Genomic DNA, 18,485 nt, shown 5'->3' with positions numbered 1-18,485 from the left:
GAAAGAGAAAAACAAATAGCGTATATTAACGCATATATGTGGAACCTAGAAAAATGGTACAGATGAACCGGTTTTCAGAGCAGAAATTGAGACACAGATATAGAGAACACACATATGGACACCAAGGGGGGAAAGAGGAGGGGGGGTGGGTGTGTGTGTGATGAATTGGGTGATTGAGATTGACATGTATACACTGATGTGTATAAAACTGATGACTAATAAGAACCTGCTGTATAAAAATAAAAAATAAAAAATAAAAAAACCTTAAGAAAACATAGTTGTCTCAAACAGTGATACCTATCCTGCTCCCATTAGCAGAACAAAGTTCATGATGGAGTTGTACTGAACTCTCTCTTTGGTAAATATAAGTGGTCAAGTGCCCTTTTCTTAGCTCAAATAAAGTGACTTTTCTTCAATGATTAAAAAAAAAAAGATAGAAAAATAATACAAGCAAACCCAACCGTACCAAAAATTTCACTAAATTTAAGTAGTCTATCAAGACAAATGAAAATATATGTCCATGGTACTTGAAAAGATGCTCAACATTGCTCACCTCAGGGAAATGCAAATCAAAACCACAATGAGATATCACGTTACACTGGTCAGAATGGCTATTTTCAAAAAGATAACAAATAACAAATGTTGGCGAGGGTGTGGAGAAAAGGCAACCTTTGCGCACTGTTGGTGGGAATGTAAACTGGTGCCACCACTGTGGAAAACACTATGGAGGTTCCTCAAAAAACTAAAATACAACTACCATATGACCCAGCAATTCCACTGCTGGGCATATATTTGAAAAAAGAAAAAAGAAAACACGAATTCAAAAAGATACATGCACCCCAATGTTCACAGCAGCATTATTTATGATAGCCAAAATATGAAAGCGACCTAAGTGCCCATCAACAGATGAACAGATAAAGGAGACGTGTGGTGTGTGTGGCAGGGGCGGGGAGCACACACACAGTGGAATACTACGCAGCCATAAAAAAGAATGAAAATTTGCCATTTGCAGCAATGTGGATAGGACCTAGAGAGCGTTATGCTTAGTGAAACAAGTCAGACAGAGAAAGACAAATAGTGTATGGCATTATATGTGGAATCTAAAAAATAAAATAAACTAGTGAATATAACAAAAAAGAAACAGACTCACAGAGGTAGAGAACAAACTAGTGGTTACTACTGGGGAGAGGGAAGGGGGTAGGGGCAAGATAGGGGCTGGGGATCAAATGGTACAAGCTACTATGTATAAAATAAATAAACTACAAGGATATACTGTACAGCACAGGGAACACGGCCTGTATTTTATAACTATAAATGGAGTATAACTTTTAAAAATTGTGAATCACTGCACTGTACACCTGAAACTTACATTGTACATCATCTATACCTCAATTTTTAAAAATACAAATAAACCTGAAAAAAAACTGTCCATATAAAACCTTGGATACAATATTCATAGCAACACTACTCAAAATAGCCAAAATGTAGAAACAACCCAAATGTCCATCAACTCATGATGTGGAATTTCCATGCAATGGAGTATTATTCAACCATAACAAGGAATGAAGTACTACTGATACATGCTGTGACGTGGATGAATCTAGAAAGCATTATGCTAAGTGAAAGAAGCCAGACACAAAAGTCAAACATTGTACTATTCCATTTACAGTAAATATCCAGAATAGGCAAATCTACAGAGAAAGCAAGCAAACTAGTGGTTGTCAGGAGGGGGAAGGAGGGGGGAAGGCGAATGGGGAGTCACTGATTAAAGGGAAAAAGATTTCCTTTCAGGTGATAAAAACATTCTGGAACTAGATAGTGATGACAGTTGCGTAACACTGAGAATGTACTAAATGCCACTGAACTGTAGGTTTTCAAGTTGTTAACATGGTGAATTTTATATTATGTGAGTTTTGCCACAATTTTTTTAAAAAAGAATGAAGTCCTGATACATACAACATGAGTGAACCTCAAAAACATTATCCTAAATGAATGAAGCCAGTCACAAAAGAACACATACTATATGATTTCATTTAAATGAAATGTCCAGAATAGGCAAATCTATAGAAACAAAAAATAGATTAGTGGTTGCCTAGGGCTGGGGTGGGAGAGAGGGGGATTGGATAGTGACTATGAACGGACATAAGATTTCCCTCTGGCATGATGAAAATGCTCTAAATTAGATTATGCCAATGGCTGTAAAACTCTGTAAATATTCTAAGAACCACTGAATTGAACCCTTTAAATGGGTGAATTTTATGGTGTATAAATTATATCTCAATTAAGCTGATTTTAAAAAACAAATTGTCAAGTGGTCTAACCACTCCTAAATAAAGACAGAAACTATTAGACTGGGTTATAAAAAAGAAAGACTCAATTCTAAGCCATCTACAGGAAACAAGTTTTAAATATAAAGACACAAATGCATTAAAAGTAAAAGAATGACTGACTTTTGACAAAGGAGCAAAGACAGTTCAATGGAGAAAAGATAACCTCAACAAGTAGTAGTGGGAAAATTAGATGCCCATATGCAAAAAAGAGACTGAGACCTTACACTTTCTACAAAAAATAATTCAAAATGAATCATATACCTAAATATAAAATACAATACTATAAAACTTCTAGAAGAAAACACAGGAGAAAAATCTATATGTGATCTTGGGTTTGGTGATGAATTTTTAGATACAACACCAAAAGCACAATCCACGAAAAAGAAACTGACAAGGTAGACTTTACTAAAAACTTCTGCTCTGTTAAAGACACTGTTAAGAGAATGAAAAGACAAGCCACAGAATGTGATAAAATATTTGCAAAAAACATATCTGATAAAGAGCTGGTATCCAAAATACACCAAAAACACACAGAACTAAACAGTAAGAAAACAGACAACCCAATTAAGACATGGGCAAAAGATCTGAATATATACTTCACCAAAGAATATATACATATGGCTAACATGTATATGAAAAAATGCTCAACATCATTAGTCACTAGAGAAATGCAAACTGAAATAATGAGATGGCAATACAGACTTATTAGAATGGCTAAAAAATTTCTTAAACTGACAATACCAAATGCTGATGAAGATGTGGAACAGAACCTTTCATTCGTTGCTGATGGGAATGCAAAATGGAACAGCCACTCTGAAAGACAGTTTGACAGTTTCTTACAAAGCTAAACATAAGCTTACTGTATGATTCACCAATCACACGCATAGGTATTTACCCAACTGATTTGAAAATTTCTGTCCATACAAAACCTACATACAATGTTTACAGCAGTTTTATTCATAATCACCAAAAACTGGAAGCAAAGAAAATGTCCTTCAATAGGTGAACAGATAAAACAAAAACAAAAACCTGATACATTCAGTGATAAATGAGCTATCAAGCCACAAAAAGACTTAGAGGAACCTTAAATGCATATTGCAAAGTGAAAGAAGGTAGTCTGAAAAGGCTAATATGATTCCTTTTACATGACATTCTAGAAAAGCCAAAAACTACAGAAACAGTAAAAAGAGATCAGTGGTTTCCAGGGTTTTGGGGTTTGGCAGAGAGGGCTGAAGAATTAAACTTCTACAGATATAAAACTATTCAATATGATACTGTAATGGTAGATACATGACATTACACATTTGTCAAAATTCACAACACAGAGAGCGAGCTTTAATGTGTGCAAAATTATCAAAACCATTGAGGAGGTCATGGGATCCCCTGAAGGAATGTGGAGTAGGTCAAGAGAACATAACTACTACAAATGTTTGAAAACAACCTCACTGAAGGGGTTGGGGTGGAGATGCTGGCCAAAGTAACTTTAGAAATGAGTAGTCTTTAAAACTAAAAGCAACAGGGAGCTTCCCTGGTGGCGCAGTGGTTGAGAATCTGCTTGCCGATGCAGGGGACCCAGGTTCGTGCCCTGGTTTGGGAAGATCCCACATGCCGCGGAGCGGCTGGGCCCGTGAGCCATGGCCGCTGAACCTGCGCGTCCGGAGCCTGTGCTCCGCAACGGGAGAAGCCACAACAGTGAGAGGCCTGTGTACCGCAAAAATAAAAAAAAACAAGAAACAAATAAAAGCAACAGGAACTGCAAATAGGCACTCTAGCTGATAAAACTGTTTCACACAGGGGTATGAGTTAACAGTTCTGATGCTGCTATACATATATACTGGAACTGAACAATTACATAAATGGATGACAGATGGTGGGAGCCAGGTTTCTCATTGTCGGAGCAGGTATTTACAGATAAGCAAGGGGAGGAGTATCCATGCAGTAAAGGATTAAAGTTGGAGCTCACTATGAATTCATATTTAGTTTAATACAAATACAGATGGTGACATATAGGAAGAGTTATAGATATAGGTATACAATGGGTTACTATACACAAGTATATTTCCTTGCTCAATCAACTAAGAAGACATAGAAGCAACGACATCCAGTAGCAATCAGCACACCAAGCATGTAGATCTTGCTTTCTAACACCATCCTCCAACAAGAGGAACCAAGGCTTCTTGAAGAAATGACTGATTATAGGACTGGGACAGGAAATACAGGTATCCTTTGCTTTTCAAAAGTTCACTAGATGCCACTTCACTTTTACAAAAGACCTACATAAGCACCTATTTTTGCTAATCCAAAAGAAATCTGAAAAAAATTTACACTTTTATGGAAAGAGGTGAAAAGCAAAAATAACATTCAGCGTGTTTTATTTTTTATTGTTTTTTAACATCTTTATTGGAGTACAATTGCTTTACAATGGTGCGTTAGTTTCTGCTTTATAACAAAGTGAAGCAGCTATACATACACATATATCCCCATATATACAATGGAATATTACTCAGTCAGCATTTGTTTTACAGCAAGCAGTTATAAAGGCAGTGTGCACCCCAAGCAGAGAGAGGAGAATGGCACCACCAAGCTCCTTACCCAGGAACTATACTCCACATCTCAGCATCAAGCTGACATAGCTTTGAACTGTGTAAGCATCTGTGCTTCATCTTGACTTATTTTGTGCATCCGTTAACAAGATGTGTCTTAAATTAACTGTTTCTTCACTTTACACCATTCTGGCTTAGGAAAGGTTTCATAGGAACACTCTAGTACTTTCATATAGCAGGGGAAACCTTTATACAAAATGAGCCTGCACAGACATAGAAAACAAACTTATGGTTACCAAAGGGGTAAGGGGGGGTAGGGACAAATCAGGAGTTTGGGATTAACATATACACACTACTGTATATAAAATTGATAACCAACAAGGACCTACCGTATAGCACAGGGAACTACACTTAATATTTTTAATAACCTATAAGGGAAAAGAATCTGAAATATATATATATATATACACATACACACAATCACTGAATCACTTTGCTGTACACCAGAAACTAACACAACATTGTAAATCAACTATACTTCAATTTTTAAAAATTGAGAAAAAAATTTAAAAAACAAAGTAAAAAAACAATAAAAACAAAAAAACCCAAAATGAGCCTGGAGCATTTTTTTAGTGCCAGAATTAACAAACATGCAAACAAACAAGAACAACAACAAACCCACATTTTGGGTGTATGTCAAAGGAGCATTGGAGCCAACTAAAAGCTCCCAATAGCCAAGGCTGGAACAATTTGAACAAACAAAGTAGTACTGGATTATAACCCAAAGCATAAAACAAGTATCTGTAAGTCCATGCTGATATAAATTAATGATATGAATAAATTAATAAATTAAGGAAAAGAGACAACTCTCCCATGCAAAGGAATTCTAAATAACTTAAGCGGATACTCTGTCCTCAAGGAGTGTGTAATCCCCTACTCCTTAAGTGTGTGATAAGCTTAGTGACTTCTTTCCTAAGAGTACAGAATGGAAAGGGGGAGGAGAGTAACTTTACGGTGAAGAACATGATAAACACTACCTCAGCCAGGTAATCATAACCAACATCAAAATCACAAGTCATGTTGACAGTATGCACCCCTGAGATGATGTAACAAAAATGGCACTTTATCTCTGCAATCTTCCTCACAATCTAACCCTAAAAAAAAAAAAATCGGAAGAATTCCAATAAAGGGAAATCCTGCAAAATGCCTGACCAGTTCTCCTCAAAAGTGTCATGGTGATCAAGAACAAGGATAATCTAAGAAACTGTTACACACAAAAGCAGTCTATGGAGACACAACAACTAAATGTAACCAAGTGGTATCTGGATGGGATCCTGGAACAGAAAAAGGACATTAGCTAAAAACTAAGGAAATCTGAATAAACTATAGACTTTAGTTAATAATAATGTATCAATATTGGTTCATTAATTGTAACAAACATACCATACTAATATAAAATGTTAAGAACCTGGGTCTGGGGTATAGAGAACTCTCTGTACTATATTCTCAATTTTTCTGTAAATCTAAAATTGTTCTAAAAAATAAAGTATTTTTGAAAAGGTACAAGGATGAAAAAATATATGTTATGTACATTTTAATCATAAGAAAGCTAGAGTGGCCATATTAATAACAGGTAGACTTCGGAGCAGGGATAACGAGAAACATTTCATAATAACAATAAAAGTTAAATCATCAAGACATAATCCTAAACATGTACACATCTAACAAGAGAGTATTATATATGCATAAACTGACAAGTTAAAGGAGAAGTAAACAGATCCATAATTAAAGAGAATTCAACACTTCTCATTCAGTAATTCATAAAACAGGTATGCAGAAAATCAGTAAGGACACATAAAATTTGAAGAACACTATCAACTAACTTGACATAATTAGTATTTATAGAACACTCCATCCAACAACAGCAAAAATCCACAATCTCTTCAACTACACACATGTCCAATCACGTAAATTATTTCAAGTGTCTGGTGTACATTGTCATGTGCCTGCATCCTCTACAAGTGGTTGTGCTTTTGTGTACCTTACTGTACAGTACTGTTGCTGTGCAACATGAGGAGCTTACTAATGAAGACCTGATGGAATTGGAGGCCCAGAGAAAGGATGAAGAGAGACAAGAGGAAGAAAAAGTAACTGAAGAACTGAAGAGACTGACGATGCAGGAAATGGCAAGGGGATTTTCTTTATTTGAGGAGGCACTGTTAGTTTTTGAGGCACAGGACTCAAACATAGAATGGTACACGAAGGTTGCAGCAGCTGTTCAGAATGCAGTCCAGTGCTACCGTGTCAACTATGACAGAAAAAAAGAGCTACTACCCAGACATCACTGGAACGTTTTCTCAAGAGGGTAGATAGAACTGAATCCAGCAAGGAACCAGAACCTGTGCCATCAACATCAGGCATGAATGAAATTCCAGCCTGCCCTCCGTCCCCTATTGCTGATGATCCTCCAGCTCTACCATCTCCCTCCTCCTCTCCCTCCTCCAGTCAGTAACTCTTCTTGCCTGTTCACTTGATGCCAGCCCCTGTATGCCACTCTTCTTGCCTGTCCACTTGATGCCAGCCCCTGTATGCCAGCTGTTGTGCTGTACTACTGTACTTTTCAAGGTACTGTACTGTAAGATTAAAACTGTTTTCTTTATTTATTGTGTTTGTTTTTTATGTATTATTTGTGTGAAAAGTATTATAAGCCTATTATAGTACAGTACTATATAGCTGATTGTGTTAGTTGCGTGCCTAGGCTAACTTTGTTTGACTTACAAACAAACTGGACTTATGAACGTGCTCTCGGAACAGAACTCATTTGTATGTAGGGGACTTACTATAAAAGACTATAAAACATACAGAACATGGAATTAAATTTGGAATAACAGAAAGATATCTTATAAAATTTCCCTGATATTTCAAAACTAAACAACGTTCTTCTAAATAATCCATTAATTAAAAAAGAAACTGTAAGAGAAATTAGAAAATATTTTCAACTAAATGAAAATAACAGAAATCAATTTGTGAGATGCAGCTAAAGCAATGTTTAGAAGGGAATTCTTCTAAATTTTATTATTCTATTACTTGTATTAGAAAAGAGGAAAGATTTCAACCAGTAATCTAAGTGTCCACCTTGAGATGTTAGAAAAAGAAAAGCAAATTAAACCAAGAGTAAGTACAGGAAAAAATTAAAAGAAGAGAAATCAGTAAAATTGAAAATGGACAAGCAATAGAAATCTATGCCTCTAAATCAAGAAAAAAACAGGAGGCAGAAATTACCAATGAGTAATGAAAGAAAGTACATCATTATAAATCCTTTAAACATTTAAAAAATAACAAGGAAGTATTATAAAAACTTTCATTCCATTTTCAACATAGATGAAATGGACATTTTTTTTTAAGACACAAATTTCCAAAACTGACATAAGAAGAAACAGAAAATCCAAACAGTCCTATATATATGAATTGCCAATAACCACCAAAAGTAGGAAAAGGAAAGGAAGGACTCTTTCCTGAGCCTTCAGAGGGGGCACCTTGATTTTAGACTTATAGTTTCCAGAACTGTGAGAGAATAAATTTGTTAATTAAAGCACATGGTTTGTGGTTATTTGTTATGGCCACCCTAGAGAAACTACTACACATGTTAATATTTTGGACGTAGTAGAATGAAAAATGTATTAAAGGTATGAAATTTAATGACAGTTTTTGTTACTTCTTAGTGTGGAGCTAGTAGAAAACTTAAAATTACACATGTGGCTTACACTATTTCTGGTGAAGAGCACTAATCTAGCTAGTGCAATAAGGCAAGAAAAACTAAAGGAATACTGATTGGGAATGAAGAAGCAAAATGGGCTTTCTCTGTAGACATGATGATTATGTATTAAGAAAATCCTAAAGAACCCACATAAAAGCTACCAGAACTGAAAAGTGAATGCAGTAAGATAGAATACAAGGTCAACTTTGTATTGCATTTTTATATACTATCAAGAAACAATTTTGAAAAAGAAAATTTTAAATACAGTATCATTGACAATAGTTAGCATCAAAAAACATGAAATACTTGGTGGATCAATTGAACAAAATATGAGAAATACCTATAAAATGAAAATTACAGAACACTGCAAAAAAAAAACCCTAAAGATATTTAAATAAAGAAGAGATAAGCCATGTTAAAGTATCAGAATACTCACTATTATTGAGATGTCAATTCTCCCCATCAGGCTTTTTGTAGAAACTGACACTCTTATTCTACAATTTATAAGAAAATGCTAAGGATATAAAATAACCAAAACAATTTTGATAAAAACACAATGGTGAAGGACAAACACTACCTGATTGCAAGGCTTGCTATAAAGAAACAGTAATGAAGACAATACAGTATTGTATAAAGACAGACATTTAGACCAACGGAACAGAGAGAGACCAGAAACTGACCCGCGGTTAATAAGTAAATAAATAAATAAATAAAAAGGAATCAGATCTCACATAACCTCCAAACCAGTAAGGGGGACTAATATGAAGAAAGGAAGAGACAGAGGGAGGGAAGAAAAATTAAACTCTACAGAATAAAATAACAAGGTGCTATGATAATACCTGATCTTGCTAACTAGACAGTGTGATCAGGAAAGACCTCTCAGAAAAGTAACAGGTAAATGGAAGAGTACATGTAAAGGCTCTAAGGGAAGGAACCTAAAAGTAGGCCAGTGTGACAGGTGCACAGCAGGCAAGGAGAAGATAAGACTACAGAGATAGGGCTTTTCAACCAGAGGAAAATGTCTGTATAGTTCTCTATTCTATCCACTTTTTTCCATCCCTACCACTGCTGTTCTCAATTCTCATCTAGATGCCTACAAGACCTTCTAGCTGATGAACCTGCAGCCTCACTCAAGCTGCTCTCCCAAATCCGTCCTTCACAACTGAGCCAAAGATATTTAACAGCTTAAAATTATTAAATGGCTCCCTGTTCCCTACAATGTATAGTCTTAATTTCCTTTCTGACTTTTAAGATCCTTCATGACACAGCCCCTACTTACCCCTCCAGCTTACACCCCACTTCCCTCCAAAACTACCTGTGGCCCCACACTAAGTTACTTGCATCTTAATAAAACCCACCACATGCTTTCATTACTTTGTGCCTTTTCACATCTTTGAGTTTTAAATCAAATGTCTCCTCTGTAAACCACCTCTAATACACACCAAACACACTTAGGTATTTCTCTCTGCTCCTATAGCATCATTTGCTCTATTCTAGATTTGTCATGATGTGGTAGTTATGATGCTTACCTACAAGACTATGATGCTTATCCTACTAGACTTTAATATGCAGACTGTATGTTATTCATCTTTTTATCCCTAGCAGATAGCACAGTACCTATTTAACAAAGGCTTTTTTCCATAATTAAAAAAAAAGAGACTCCTAACATTTATACTTTTAGGATCTAAGCATCCCTAAAAGTAAGGATACACAATGACAAACTAGATTCAAGGAATCCTTTAAAATATTTCAAAGATTTTAAAAATCCTATAAAATAACTCTTCCATAAGTCAAATAATTATAAATCTAGATTTGTAAATATTAAATTTGGTTGAAATGAGGTCCTCTTAGAAATATTTATGCCCCACAATATTACCATAAGAATTAAAAATTTTAGGGACTTCCCTGGCGGTCCAGTGGTTAAGACTCCGCGCTTCCAATGCAGGGGCTGCGGGTTCAATCCCTGGTCAGGGAACTAAGATAGGTCGTGGCCAAAAAAAAAAAAAAAAAAAAAAATATATATAAGAATATTACTTATTATATTGAAAAAAATTAATAGAATTATTACAGAAACTTGTACCAAGTAACAGAAAATTACAAATTTATATTTTAATCCCTATTCAATGAATTCAAGTCACAAATGCACATCTACAGTTTTCACCTTGCTTTCAGTTCTCAATCAAATACCATACTATAGGAGCCCTCATGATCCACTGCGAAGGAAGTAGTTCAAAGAATGTTTACATTTTCAAAAGTTTAATTTGGCTTGGACCATCATACTAGCGAAAAGATTTCATTATAGCATTATTTTAAGTTTGAAAAAGTGGAATTACTAAAATATTAAAAGACAGAATAGAGAACAAACGTATGGACACCAAGGGGGGAAGTGAGGGGGGTGTGTGTGGGATGAATTGGGAGATTGGGATCGACATGTATACGCGAATATGTATAAAATAGTTAACTAATAAGAACCTGCTGTATAAAAGATAAAGAAAATTCAAAAAAAATAAAAGAATAATGGTTAAATAAACTGTGACAGTACAACTTTGGACTACTACAAAACGATAAAATATAGCAATATGTAGCACAATATTATGTTTAAAAAGACAATTATATGAACATCAGCCACAGAATTATACACAAGTATAGACAGGATTAGTATAGTATTATACTAATATACTATAGAGGACTTCCCCGGTGGCGCAGTGGTTAAGAATCCGCCTGCCAATGCAGGGGATACGGGTTCGAGCCCTGGTCCGGGAAGATCCCACATGCCGCCGAGCAACTAAGCCTGTGCACCGCAACTACTGAGCCTGCACTCCAGAGCCCGCGAGCCGCAACTACTGAGCCCACGTGCCACAACTACTGAAGCCCGTGCGCCTAGAGCCCGTGCTCCGCAACAAGAGAAGCCACCGCAAGGAGAAGCCTGCACACCACAACAAAGAGCAGCCCCAGCTCGCTGCAACTAGAGACAGCCCACGCACAGAAACGAAGACTCAACGCATGCAAAAAAATAATAAAGAAAACCTTACTTTAAAAAAATATATATATATTATAGAAGTATAACAGAACTAGACTACAGAAAATTGTAAATGTAAGCGGGGAGAATTCATATTTTTGTTTTGAATTTCTCTTAATCATGTTATATTCTTTTCCAATAAGAAGTTAGTTTTCAAATACCACATGAAGAGAATTGTATTACATTTACTTACTTATATGTAAGTACTATGTACTGACATAAATTTAAACAAAATGTTTAAGTTTAAAAACTAATTTTTTCCCACAAAATACTGTTTTAACTTTCAAATAATTAAGTTATCTGATTTTGGAATTTCCTACAATCTGATGCTAAAGACCTACCCTTTTACACCAGCTATACTATGTGAACTCATTCCCCACGTTTTAACACTTTTAGAGGAATCTCCAATTCCAACAAGGCATCCCATCACTGCAAGTCTGTCAAACTGACAATCTTAAAGAGGAGGTACAACTTGTGGTATCAGCACAGAGAAGATAAAATTTTAATTCATGTGCTATTAAAGCTTATTTGCCCTTACTATCTAAGTTTCAGCAGATACATTATATTGGAAATACAAATTAAAACAAATTCCAGTTGCAAATGAAAAAGACCAAATGAAACAACCTGCCTCTGACTCAGCAGCTTTTTTACTTTACAACCTGTACTTAAGTTGCAAGGAGAAGACTGAAACCTAACTTTCAAACTGAGAAGCAAAACCAGTGCAAAATCAATATTTGTCTTGGCAGGAAACTCCAATGAAAATATGAGGTGTTTTGGTCTCAACTCGAGATAGAGAAGAGCAAAGGTGCCTCCTTGGGTTATTATTTATCATGCAAAATCCCTTGTCTATAGCTACAAATTAGCTTTTATTGCAGATACTTAACATGTTCCTTTATAGGCAGCGCCTCAGCCAAATAACCTTCCAAATCTGGCAACATGAATTGTTACAGCTTACACACCACTGCAGTTCCTTGTAATTTAAAACATTTGCGTTTTAAGAACAGTCTCCACACACCGACTCTACTGCCAATTTCTCCAGCTGAAAGCTCGAGTTTATACTACAAAATACTATATTTACTCTCAACAACAGAATGCGCTCATTTACAAATTACACAAGAGTAAATGACTCCAATACACAACTTCAAAATTTCTAACATCATACCTTTTCCATTATCCAAATTAACAAGTCTAAACAGTAGGACACTAAGTGAGGTACTATGACCAAAGTCAACTGCCATATCATCAGTTCAGTAAAATCAGTAATACACAAGATAGACCCCTAATCCCAATCAACTATTTAGCAAAATGGCCACAGGAGATACCAATGAGGGGAAAGTGTGGATTGAGTTTGCCATTGCTAGAAAAACGAGTCAAAGCAAGGCTGTATGAGAGGCAGATTAACCTCATGAATACAAATCTAAGTTCATTTCTGAGTTCCAGTCTCACACCAAGAAGGCAGTTTATCAAATTTTTAACAGTAATACAAAGAACAGGGCAAAAAATAAAATAGAGAAGTTTTTTTTTTCATGGTAACGTTGATAAAGAACAGGTATCCTTCAATGCTCAGAGATGAAGTTTTCCTTTTACAACCAGTTTTTCTCTTATCACGTGTACACAGAAAATCCTACAGTTTTCTGCATTTCAGATAGCTTAATACACACGATCACCTCAAATCAAATATTTATTGAAAACTTACCTCCTTAGCACTAACATTCTCTCCTTACTACATCCTTCACCTTCTAAACTGAGACCGGAAGGGAAAACCTACTCCTACGTTAAATTAGAGTCTAGGGAGAACATCTTAACACGAGTTTGCACACAATTAAGCAGGTTCAGTAAATCCATTACCCAGACTACAATGCTTGACAATTTCTCTGAAGCAAAAACAGACAGCTTAGGGTTCATTACTGGAGATGACTCTTTCCCTCGCATTTACACAAGTAACTTCGGTAACTGCCCTAAATTTTCCCGTGTGAAACAAACAGGTAATAGGAAGGGGGGTACTATTTTAAAACTGGGTCATTTCGTATTTATTCTGATGAGGTACGATCTTCGAGAAGGAAAAGGTCTATGAAGCAGGAAAAAAAAAGGAGGGGAGAACAGATGACAGCATCCTCAATGCAGAAAAGTTACAGCTCCTTACTGGAGTCAGCAGTAGGGGCTCATTAGTTGGTTTTTTGGTTTAGTCACTCGCAGCTGAATGAAACCTGCCTTCCTAAAAGTAATCGCCAACAAAGAAGCCCTGAGGATCCGCCACGGCAAGGTGGAGGAGGAAATGTCCTCAATTCACCTGCGACACCTGCCCAGGTCCCCAGTTCTCTCCCCGCCCTGGCCCCCAACCCCCTCGGGTACCCCGGTCCCCGCCCCTTGCCCCCCACCCAGGCGGCAGTCTCCTCGGCGGTCGCGAAGGCCCAGACCCCTCGCGCTTCCTTCCACCGCAGTGGCTCTCCGCAGCCGGGGCGGCGGCACGGGGAGGCCCTTCCCGGAGCGGCCTCTCCCCCATCACACCCCGCAGGCTCCGGGGACTCCCCGCCCCCGGAAACCGCAGAGAATCTAGGCCGAGAATGCCAGCCCAGGCCACTCTACGCCTCCTCGGCGACCCCTGCACGCCGGCCCTCGGAACTCAGCCCTCCGAGCTGCTACCTGCCCAGCGCCCACCCGGCCCGGGAGCACGGGGCTAGGTGACGGGCGGCGCAGGGTTCCTCCGCGAAAGGCCCTCCGCCGCAGACTCACCTGCCGCCCGCTCCTCCTTCAGCGCCACCCGGGAACAGCCCCTTCCTGGGGCATGAAAGCGCCGGCTTCGGGCCTGGGCGCCCTCGGCAGGGCAGGGCGGGGTACTTGCTCTGGCGGCCGCCGCCGCCACTGCCACCACCACCGCCCGCTCTGCGCCTGCGCCGCCTCCCGGGCTGGGTCTCGAGGGGCGCCGCTTGCAACGAGGGGTAACAGCCGGGAGCGCGAGCTCGCGCCGGCGCCTCGGCTCACCCGAGGCCGGTAGTGCGGGCGGCGGGTTGCCTAGGAGCTGCGTGCTGCACTGCTGCCCCGACAGCTGACGGCCATGTTTCTGTTCCCTTTTTCTTTTTTTCCTCCCTCTCCTTCCGCCCCTTTCCACAAAACAGCACTTTCCTTCCCCCCTCCCGCTCCCTTTCCTACTGCTGGGGCGGTGGAAAAAGGCGTGGGGGAGGGGTGGGGAAGGGAGGACGCGGGGGCGGGGCAGCGCTCGAGCCCCGCCCCCGGGGAGGGCCGAGGCTGCACGGCCACTGCTCCCCTCCCCCCCGCACCTCGCCGCGACACCCTCAGGGCGCGGGGGTGCCAGTGCCGACAGCCCGTGAGCCCCGCCTCCTCGTCCGCGCGGCTGGTCCCGAGCAGAAACAGAGCCAGGGAGAAAGGGCTCAAGGCGCTGCTTTGCACCCCTTCCGGCGGCGCTCAGACTCGCCTGTGGTGCGGCTTTATTGCCTTGGCCTCAAGCAGGTGGCGGCTGATCTTTTCCGGTTTTTCAAAGGCGAGGAAAGGGACTCCGAGTCCCTCAAAGTCACTGAGGACAGTGCTGAGAGAGATGCAGGTCTCTGGATGAGAAGTTTCCTTCCCAGGATGGGAGTTGGAATTCCCACGTATGACAGGGGGCCTCCCAGGCAGTAGAGAGACCCGCCGACTGGGGCTTCCCTAAGTCCTTCCTGGCTGCATTGGCCCTTGAGAGTCCTTGACCGCGCTCGGTGTCGCTACCTCGGCAGAGATTTGGGGATGGGAACTCGGAACTTGGAAGTCGCTCGTTTAAATAATCAGTCCTCTCAGGCCTCCTAAGTAAATGTAGCTTCCTTATCTACACGGCTGCATGCATGGTCCGTTCCCTTAATGCAAACTTTATGAGATATTGTTAACTACGTTTTGAAATAATTATATATATGTAATTATATATACATGGAAAAATAGCAACTAGTTATTCAGGAAGAAGCGAATGGTTTGAAACAAATTAGGAGAACTTTTTTACCTCCTGGCAAAAAAAAACTGGCGAGTGACTTCACAGATTCCATGGCAGGTCAGAATTAGAATTGGCAAGATTTGTGCATTTCTAATGAGTATTCGCATACATAATGATCATTTTCCTGAGAATTACTCTCTCCTTATTAAATCTGTATTTTTGCTGAAAAGTATGAGATTAAACCTCGGTCATGAGGGTCCTGTTGTCAATTTACTTCCAAAGTTTATTGCATATATGGATAGTTTAAATTTTGTAGCCAATAGCAGAAACTATTTCCCTGACCACGTTAGCAGTAAGAATTGATTCAGTAGAAATACACAGCAGTAAAAAATGTCTTATTTAATAATAGTTTGGAGTCATTCTGAGCCTAGTGGAAACCAGTCTTTGACAGTGACCATCTGGACAGAAGTTTATAAAGGAAGGAATACTTCAGAATTCAGCTTGTTGACTCTTGTCCTTCCTTTCTCAAGGGCAAATTAATTAATAGTTTAAAATCCTTTACAAGATTTCGTAATGGGTACATTTCATTAACCCTCATAGATTGGGGGGTTTTTCCCTCTTTTCACAGTTTTTTGCACCCACAGAAATGAAAAATGGAAGAAACCAGTATATCTCTTCCATTTGATTGACACATTTTTCTCAATTTGCAATGTAGGATTTAAGGATGTGTTTAATTTTTTTTTCACTATTTTAATTGTCCTGTAGATTTACCATACATTTCCATTGCCATATTCTATCCAAAATTTCATAGGATGAACTTGTATGTTTGGGGTCTAATTTTTTGTCTAAGGTAGCTATTAAGTCTGAAAGTCCTTGAGTCAGCAGCAGCCTTTTCAACTGCACTTTTATGGACCCAGGGCTAAAATAAGTTCATCTTAATTTTTAACACATAAATATTTACTGTCTAAAAAGTGGGAAGGGAGCTGGAGAGCCCAGCATAGCATAACATATAGCATAATTGTTTTCGTGATGGTATCACAGTTTCCAGAGTCTGTATAGATACAAGAATGCATAGAAGAATCAGCCCACTGAAGAGGGGCATACAGACGTCAGATTGGGCATGGTCAATTTCTGCAGACTTCTGCAGCTCAGCAGTGCAAAGGAGTTGAATGGAAATGTTGAAATTTTTCTTAAAATAAGCAGGATGTTTTAGGCAGACATCTTCAGTGCTGCAGCAGCCACGTTATTTTCATCTTCCTAGTTGTTGTCTTCAAAAACTCCTAAACATTGCTTTTCATAGAAATATTCAAAGACCTTTATACTACTATGCTGTTTTTGTTATGCTCACTAGTTTTATTTTTTAGATTCCACATATAAGTGATAACATATAGCATTTGTTATCGCTATCTATTGTCAGATTTCTCTATCTGACTTAATTCACTAAGCATAATACCCTCTAAGTCCATCCACGTTCCTGCAAATGGCAAAATTTCATTCTTTTTTATGGCTGAGTAGTATTCCACTGTGTGTGTGTGTGTGTGTGTGTGTGTGTGTGTGTGTGTGTGTGTGACATCTTTATCCATTCATCTGTTGATGGCCACTTAGGTTGCTTCCATATCCTGGCAATTGTACATGGGGCTGCTTTGAACATTGGGGTGCATGTATCTTTTGAATTAGTGTTTTTGTTTTCTTCAGATATATAACCAGTAGTGGGATTGCTGGATCATGTTGGTAATCCTACTTTTAGTTTGTTGAGGAACCTCCATACTGTTTTCCACAGTGGCTGCACTAATTTACATTCTCATGAACAGCCCTGTGATATCTTATGTGTATTCACATGTCACATTCTCTTCCAAATCCCCAGTACCTAGCAGAGTATCAAGTATATGATAGGCTCTCAAAAAGTACTGGATGAATGACTGAAATAAATCAGACTATGTTTCCCTCATTTTCTTCTACTCTGTCCTTAGGCAGGTTACTTAATTTTACTCATCTTTAAAGTGTGTGGAATGATATTCATAAATAAGCTCATTTATTAATTTATAATAAGCTATAATTATCAAAGAGACCAGTTCAGTAATCAATAGTTAGCGTATGTGATAGATAGCCTCTCATTCATTATAGCTTACCCTGGTAATGAACCCTGCCTCCTGGTTTATGCCCTTGCGTAATCCCCTTCCACTGACTGTGGGGTGGTCTTATTGACTGGCTTTAACACGCAGAATACATCAGAAGCAATGAGATGTCTCTAACAAGATGAGGTTATAAAAAAGACTGGGGCTTCAGTCTTGGATTCTCTCTCTCATCTTCTTGGGTTGCTCACTCTGGGGGAAGCCAGCTAGCATGTCATCAGGCAGCCTTGTAAGTGATTTCAGAAGTGGATCCTCCCCAAGATGGGCTTTGAAATGACTGCAGCCACAGCCAACACTTTGATTGCAGCCTCTTGACAGACCCTGAACCAAAATCCAGCTAAACGGCTCCCGGATTCTTTACTCACAAAAACTATGAGATAATAAATGTTTCTTGTTTCCAACTGCAAAATATTGGTGTAATTTGTTGCGCAGTAATAGATAAATAAAACAGCACAGTAATACCTAGAAGATAGCAAGTGCTCATTAATGGTAGCCCTTCCTGGGAATTCTCTGGCGGTTCAGTGGTTAGGAACCCATGCTTTCACTGCTGAGGACCTGGGTTCAATCCCTGTTCAGGGAACTAAGATCCCACAAGCCATGTGGCATGGCCAAAAAAAGGTAGGTCCTCCATTATTGATTATATCTGGGTTCAGCATGTGATACTTAGCATCCTATAATGCCAAGTTAAATGACAGTGTTTACAGTTGCAGTAAGAGAAAGTAGCCAGGAAAAGTGGAGAGACTAACTTACCTGTTATGTTATTTGTAAACTATCTTTGCTTCAAGAGA

The 18,485-nt window shown here is 38.8% G+C and overlaps 1 protein-coding gene across 6 annotated transcripts in view; it reads right to left on the bottom strand.

Annotated features, from left to right (window-relative positions):
- Positions 1-14,793, bottom strand: part of DENND4C (DENN domain containing 4C) — a 130,357-nt gene extending 115,564 nt beyond the window's left edge. For 4 of the 6 annotated variants that reach the window (XM_024126918.2, XM_024126917.2, XM_024126919.2 and 1 more), the window contains exon 1: positions 14,383-14,783. The gene's annotated coding sequence lies outside the window, so the exon portion shown is untranslated. Of the gene's footprint in view, positions 1-9,066; positions 9,210-14,382 lie in introns of those variants that run through there. The other 2 variants (XM_024126915.1, XM_055087219.1) reach the window with 2 other exon arrangements.
- Positions 14,794-18,485: the final 3,692 nt, after the last annotated feature.

The sequence above is a fragment of the Physeter macrocephalus genome, chromosome 9, assembly GCF_002837175.3.
Source record: "Physeter macrocephalus isolate SW-GA chromosome 9, ASM283717v5, whole genome shotgun sequence".
Lineage (NCBI taxonomy): Eukaryota > Metazoa > Chordata > Mammalia > Artiodactyla > Physeteridae > Physeter > Physeter macrocephalus.
This window is presented reverse-complemented; position numbering and strand designations above follow the sequence as displayed.